We start from the raw sequence: 8,057 nt of genomic DNA, 5'->3' as shown, positions 1-8,057 counted from the left end.
CAAAAAAAAAAAAAAGAAAATATCAGGCTAAGTAAAATAAGCCAGACACTGATAAGACATACATTGTATGGTTCTCTTGATATGAAATGTCTAGAACAGCAAATCCTGAGGTACAGAAAGTATGGTGGTGGTTTCCAGGAGAGACGGAGGGAGAGAGACTGATTGCTGATGGGCAGGAGGTTTCTTTTTGGGATGATAAAAGTGTTCTAAAATTGTGGTGATGGTTGCACAACTCTGAATCTAAATCCCAGGGAGCTGTCTACTTTAAAGTGGCTAGTTTTATGTCATGTGAATTTTACCTAAACAAACAAACAAACAAACAAAAACCCAAAGCACAAAAACCAGCAATGGGTGAGATCAAAAAAGGTAAGCAGGCAGGAAGCACAGTACTGTGAGGTGGGGGTAGAGCCAGAGGCCCGAGCAGTGTTTCACTTTAGATGTTTTCCCTGCGGGTGGGATGTTTCAGGCCTTCTTTCCCCCAGTGGACACATGTCTATACAGGCTGCATAGGGGTTGCAGCAGAACTCCCCAAGTTCCCTCTCTCCCAAAGTTGTTATGAGCATCAAATGAGGCAGGGTGTGTGGGTCTACTTGGCCCTGGGGCCAAAAACATGATGAATAACAGTTATAACTCCCAGGTGTGTGGTGTATGCTCCCAGGACCTTGTGGTCTGTCTGGCAGAGCAGAAGCTCAGGCTTAGGGACAAATGATGAGCAGTCACACTGCTGCAGCAGGTCCTTCTGGGATGTGCCCTTCTCTTTGTCTCCGGCCCATCCCACCTCCACTGTCAAGTTCAGGGCAGATTGTGCAGGGCTCCTGCCCCAGGCTTCCCACTCCCATTCAGCCTTCCATGCTTCTGACTGAGCTTGGATCCTGTGTGTGCCCAGGATGGGAGGATGGGAAGGGAGGATGGGAAGTGCCCCAGATGTTGATGCCTCCCCTCTGGGAGGAACACACTGGGAGGGAGCCAGGGGACTGTAGAGGAGCACAAAGTTGACTGACGGGGTCCTGGGCCATGCTGGAGAGGGCAGGAGCCCAATCCTGAGAAAAGGAGAGAAACACAGGACATTTCAGGAAATAAAGGCTGGGCCCATGTTGGGGCAGGTGCTAGGGCTCAGGAGGGTATGGTGGAGGGCAGCTAGCAGCCCCAGGTTCCCACCTGAGACCCCTTATGGGGTCTCATAAGTTGATAGCCTGCCCAGAGGGCTAGGCCTCCAGGCTTGGGGTGTCCAGCGACTTTGTAGGCAGTGTCCTTGCATGATCACTCTCCATGCTGCACAGCAGGGTCATCTGGGTGCCCCCAGGGCCTCGAGCTAGGTTCTCACAGTGCCCAGGCTGCACTGTGTGCCAGCTGCTGGCCATCTGGGGTCCAGCTGTTGTGTGCTGGCCTCAGCCACTCCACTCGCCTGGCCACCTGGGCAGCTCTGTGCCCCAGCTGCTGGCCTCTGAGGCCCATGTAGGCAGGGAAGTAGGGCAGGCCACCCTACCCCCAGCAGCTTTCTCAGAGGGCAGGCCCTGTCCCCTAACCATCTCTAAGCTGGGTAAGGGTTTTTTTTTTTTTTTTTTAGACAGAGCCTCAAGCTGTCCCCCTGGGTAGAGTGCTGTGGCATTATAGCTCACAGCAACCTCCAACTCCTGGGCTCAAGCGAGTCTCCTGCCTCCACCTCCCAAGTAGCTGGGACCACAGGCGCCCGCCACAACGCCTGGCTATTTTTTGGTTGCAGCTGTCATTGTTGTTTGGCGGGTCCGGGCTGGGGATTCGAACCCGCCACCTTAGGTGTACGTGGCTGACGCCTTAGCCGGTTGAGCTATAGGCGCCGAGCCTGGGTAAGGGGTCTTAAAGCTGGCCTGTGATGACAAAGTTTGAACTCTGTTTTGGTTTCCCAGATCCCAAATTTGTCACTCCTCCACCCTTCAGCAGGATCCCCTTTGGCCCATATCTGGGACCTAGTACAGGGAAGCTAGGAGTTGCTATGGTCATCTCAACCCAGGTCCTTGGAAGGGGAGAGGAAAGAAGAGAGTGAGGTGCTGGGTTAGGTCCTGGGCCTGATTTGGGGAACTGTGCTCTTGAGACCCCTGTTCTAGTCCCTGGGAATCAGATGACTATTGGTCAGCCTGGTGTGAGTGGCCTCAAGGTAGCATAGAGGAGTCAGAGCCCCCACTTAGGCTAGAGTCCCCAGAGTGGAGGAGGGCTGTGTCTCACCATCTGTGGCCCCAGGTCCTCAATAGACCCTATCCCTGCATCCCTGTCCCACCCCCACCCCCCAACTGGCTTCACGTGGTTGGTGGCCATGGTCTACATGCCACTGCCTGGGCCAACTGTGGAGTGTCAGGGTCACCAGGGGATGGCCACATTGTGCAGCTGGGTGAGGAGGGCTATGGGGATGGAGGGCTCCCTTGCCTGTGGAGAGGGGGCTTCCAGGGTGTCATGGGGCAAGAACCTGATCCCTGTCTGTCCTTCTTAGGCAGGTGAGAAACCCACTGGAAGTCAGGCTATCAGGGTGCCAGGCAGGGTGGGGAGGCTGTCCAAGCCAGCTACCCTGGCCATCCAGCCTGCTAGTCCCCAAGGCTCTTGTGGCAACAGTGGCAGAAGGCCACGGAGGCCAGTGGCCATGTGACCTTCGGCTTGCCTGCTTCCCACCCTGTGATCCTCACGTGGCTTCTGGGGAGGCAGAAACAAACTCTTAGATCTTGACACTGGGAACCTTTCAGCGCCAGGGACATCAAAGAAGGGTGGCGGCAGTGGCGGGGGTGGCAGATGCTTCTCTTAAAGGGCCATGCCACTTTTAATTCAGAGCAGATACTGAAAACAGCTGCTGTTGTGTCTGCAAGGCAAGGTAGCAGCTGAGGGACAGTCCTGTCCTCTCAGGACCCCCCCCAGCAATAAACCCAAGGGGGCAGACCCAGACACAGAACAGCTGCACTGTGCTAGGTGATCACCTCGAGCCGGCGGGCAGAGCGCAGGTCCATTTCTCAGAGTAAGAAGCTGAGGCTGAGCAAGGTCCAAGTCAGGGGGTTGATTATCTCACCAGATGGTAGGACAGTAACTGAGAAACTAGATCCACTGAAGAAAGTAGTGTGATCTCTCTTGCACATCCGAGTATGACCTGGAATTCTTTTTTTTTTTTTTTTTTTGAGACAGAGCCTCAAGCTGTCCCCCTGGGTAGAGTGCTATGGCATTGCAGCTCACAGCAACCTCCAACTCCTGGGCTCAAGCGAGTCTCCTGCCTCTGCCTCCCAAGTAGCTGGGACCACAGGCGCCTGCCACAACGCCCGGCTATTTTTTGGTTGCAGCCATTATTGTTGTTTGGTGGGTCCGAGCTGGGGATTCGAACCCGCCACCTTAGGTGTACGTGGCTGGCGCCTTAGCCGGTTGAGCTACAGGCGCCGAGCCTGACCTGGAATTCTTACCTGCCCAGGTGTCTGCCCTGCCGAGAGGCCAAATAGGCAGCTCCATGTACCAGGGGAATGTTCACCTGAGTCTCACCCTGAGCACAGGGACCTAGACAGGAGTGCCTTTGCAAGGGTTCCCTCCTGGAGGGGCAGATGTTAGGAAATGGCTTCCTCAGGAGCTCCCCGTCAGGATGTCAGAGGGAAGAGACAACTAGGCAGATAATATTCTGTATGCTAGGGTGGGCATTTCATAGGTCTGGTTGGGACCCTAGGCCAGCCTGGGGTGAGGACCCCAACCTTGTATTCTAGTTGGGTTCAGGCCTCCTACAGCCCACTGGGGACTCCTTGCCTGCCAAAGTCTTTTTGCTGAGTCAGCGTCCTCTCCCCTATGAGGCTGGCTCTGTGGCTGTTCTGGAGCTACAGGTGAAGAACTGAGACCTGGGAAGGTGGGCTTTGGATTGGAGATCAGAAGTCATAAGGTACCAAATCTTGGATCAGCCAGGTAGAGGGGACTGGACCTCACACTCTGACCCACCCTGCATGCTGCTGCCATATCGTCTCAGCAGGGAACACTTTCTGTTCTTGGTTGACTGTGTGGGGAGGCGAGTAGAGTTACAGATGATTCCAGAGTGGGTCATATGCCAATCACCAAAAATGTGGGCTGCAGGGGAAAAAACACAAGAGGATATGTGGCACATCACTGTTATATAAGAAGAGAAGACAGGAATCTTCATCTGTGTCCTCTTAGCATCCCCATACATGCATTCATTCATCTGTGCAGAAGAAAATGTGGACAAGCTATATCCCAGAACTGAATAAAAATGGTTTCCTATGGAGGTGTGGGGGCATGGTGAGGAAGCGGTCAGGTCGTGTGTTGTTTTATACTTAGAATTTTGGAATCAAATAAATATTTGAACAATCAAAATATAACATTAAGCCAGGAGCTCATGCCTGTAATCCTAACACTCTGGGAGAGTGAGGCAGTAGATTGCCTGGGCAAGAGCAAAGCCCCATCTCTAAAAAGTAGCCAGGCATTGATGGGGGAGTGCCTGTTGTTCCAACTACATGGAGCCTGAGGCAAAAGAATCACTTGAGCCGAAAAGTTTGAGGTTGATGTGAGCTGACACCAACACACTCTTCTGAGGGTGACTAAATGAGACTTGGTCTCAAAAAAAAAAGTGTGTGTATATAACATTAAGTCAAAAAGGACAAAAGAAAGGAAACCTTAAAATTCACTGGAAACCAAAATAAATGGTTCTAACCACGTATCAGATTGTTAATCAAAGTTAAATGTGATGGTTCATTTTATGATGTTCACTTAACTGGGCTAAAGGGGACCCAGATAGTTGCTGGAACACTATTTCTGGGTGTGTCTATGGGGTGTTTCTGGAAGAGGTTAGTATTTGAATTGGGATTGAGTAGAGAAGATGTGGCCTCACCATTGTGGGCAGGAGCCATTTAGTCTGTGGAGGGCCCAGGTAGAAAGAACACACAGGTAGAGGAAATGCAAATTCTCTATCCTCTTCCTGAGCAGAGACATCTGTCTTCTCCTGCTCTGGGGCTCCAGTGCAGGAGCCCCATAGGTGATTTTCAACTCTCCTGGTTCTCAGACCTTCAGACTCAACTGAATCACACCACTGGCTTTCCTCCCTCTGCTCTCAGACAACAGATTCATGTGAACCAATTCCCATAATAAATCTCCTTTTATAAATATTTATATATATATCCTATTGGTCCTGCACCTGCAGAATTCCAATGCCCTAACCGAACACAGAAAAAATGATTAAGCAAAGGTACGCTTATTGAGACTGTGAGAAGGCCAGGAATGCTGGGCAGAGGCCGGGTGACAGGCCAGGTCAACTGTGCTCATGTTGCCCACAGGTGGCAAGAAAAATCCCCTGAAACAGCCTAAGAAGCAGGCCCAGTAGATGGATGAGTAAGATAAGGCGTTCAAACAGAAACAAAAAGAGGACCAGAAGCAACTCCAGGAAATAAAAGCGAAGGCTGTGGGGAAGGGCCCCCTTGACACAGGTGGAATTAACAAATCTGGCAAAAAGTAAGCTGTTCCTTGTGCCTGAGACGATAATGATTGATTCCTATTTAAACATCTATATTCCCTGCCATGACATCTTTTGCCACCTATAGCTAAAATGAAGTGTTGGCTCGGCGCGTGTGGCTCAAGCAGCTAAGGCGCCAGCCACATACACCTGAGCTGGTGGGTTCAAATCCAGCCTGGGCCGGCCAAACAACAATGATGACTGCAACAAAAAAATAGCTGGGCGTTGTGGTGGGTGCCTGTGGTCCTAGCTACTTGGGAGGCTGAGGCAGGAGACTCACTTGTGCCCAGGAGTTGGAGGTTGCTGTGAGCTGTGATACCAAGGCACTCTACCCAAGGGGCTCCTTGAGGCTCTGTCTCAAAAATAAAATAAAATAAAATGAAATAAAATAAAATAAAATAAAGTGTTGTCATAGAGCCTATTGTACATTTAAGAATAAATTTCTGTTAAAAAAAAAAAAAGTCAAAAAAGGGCGGTGTTGGGCCGTGCCTGTGGCTCAAAGGTAAGGTGACCAGATTTTAACATTGGTAAAGCGGGACACCATTGATGGGGGGGTTCTTTTTTTTTTTTTTTTGAGACAGAGCCTCAAGCTGTCCCCCTGGGCAGAGTGCCGTGGCATCACAGCTCACAGCAACCTCCAACTCCTGGGCTCAAGCGAGTCTCCTGCCTCCGCCTCCCAAGTAGCTGGGATTACAGGCGCCCACCACAACGCCCAGCTATTTTTTTTTGGTTGCAGCCGTCATTGTTGTTTGGCGGGTCTGGGCGGGGGATTCGAACCCGCCACCTTAGGTGTACGTGGCTGGCGCCTTAGCCGGTTGAGCTATAGGCGCTGAGCCGATGGGGGGGTTCTTAATTAAAAATTTGGTCTATATGGAGCAACAAAAATTTTCATAGAACACAAAAATAGTATTGCAATATATATTTTTTAATTTCAACATAAGTACAATTTACAAATATAATACCTTAAAAATTATGTATAGTATTATTTTACTCTTTGGCATATTTCTCATTTGAGTGAATTTTTTTTTTAGTAGATTGCTGTCGTTGTTTAAAAGGTCATGAAATTTTTCACAAGAATTTGTTAAATTATATTTCACACATAAATGGCTTTCAAAGTCTCAACACTTAATTGTGATTTTTCTGATGTCCACACTTTATTTATCGTAGGAAAAACACGTTCATTCGCAGCCTTAGTTCCTGGTAAGGACAGCGCATGTCCCACAATTTTTAGTGCATTATTGTATGGAACATGGTTTGTTTCAAAATGACAAAATATTTCTAACCATTTGTTCTCTATTGTGATTTTTGCTGATGCCCAAGATTTAACCTTTTCCTTATCAATATTTTTTTAATAATGATACCTCATAAGTCGTGTCACTTTCAAGGCCAGCACTAGCCTTTTTCCTGCCACTATAAAATATGAATAATATGAGTACTGTCTGCTAATTCATGAAATAAATATAAATTACTTACCTAAATTAGCTGAATAGCTGATTTGTTGACATCACTTGTTTAACTAGCACTAGCACGCAGTATGATGTGTATCTATAGTCCGAGAGACAGTTACAAAATATTTTCATGGTTGCCAATGCCAAAAAATGTCACTGTTCATTAAATCCAAACAATGGTGGTTGAATTCTAACAACTGATCAACAATGCGAACTTTAATAAGCAGTTCTCGATAATCAGTTCTCAATAATTATTTGTTATTATTAAAGTTTACCATTATAAAATTAACAAAAATAATATAAAACTCATATCCTGGCGAAATAGCCACATGGCAGCCGAAAACCATGTATTCCTTTCCCGTTCCCTGCTGTTCCCTAGCTTGTCGTGCATTCTTTCCAAAAATTGGAACTTTTTAACGCCATGGGACGCAGGACAAATTGTTCAAAATGGGGACTATCCCATCAAAAGCGGGATGTCTGGTCACCTTACAAAGGGGTAGGGCACCGGCCCCATAAGGTGACCCCCCATCCCCCGACAATGGTGACCTGCTTTACCAATGTTAAAATCTGGTCACCTTATGTATGCTGGAAGTGGTGGGTTCAAACCCAGCTCCGGCCAAAAACTGCAAAAAAAAAAAAAAAAAATCAGAAGTGCCTGTGGCTCAGTGAGTAGGGCGTCAGCCCCATACACCGAGGGTGGCGGGTTCAAACCCAGCCCTGGCCAAACTGCAACAGAAAAATAGCTGGGCATTGTGGCGGGTGCCTGTAGTCCTAGCTGCTCGAAGGCTGAGGCACGAGAATCACCTAAGCCCAGGAGCTGGAGGTTGGTGTGAGCTGTGACTCCACAGCACTCTACCCAGGGCGACAAAATCCAGGGCGGTGCCTGTGTCTCAAAGGAGTAGGGCGCTGGCTCCATATGCCAGAAGTGGTGGGTTCAAACCCAGCCTTGGCCAAAAACTGCAAAAAAAAAAAAAAAAAGATTAAGTTTTGAACACAATACTTTATATTTCTTTCTTTCTCGTTTTTTTTTTTTTTTTTTTAGTGACAGAGTCTCACTTTATCGCCCTTGGTACAGTATTATGACGTCATAGCTCACAGCAACTTCCAAATCCTGGGCTTAGGCAATTCTCTTGCCTCAGCCTCCTGAGTAGCTGGGACTA

Source organism: Otolemur garnettii, unplaced genomic scaffold (genome assembly GCF_000181295.1).
Source record: "Otolemur garnettii isolate 467f Iridium unplaced genomic scaffold, OtoGar3 scaffold00018, whole genome shotgun sequence".
In the NCBI taxonomy this organism is placed as follows: domain Eukaryota; kingdom Metazoa; phylum Chordata; class Mammalia; order Primates; family Galagidae; genus Otolemur; species Otolemur garnettii.
This window is presented reverse-complemented; position numbering follows the sequence as displayed.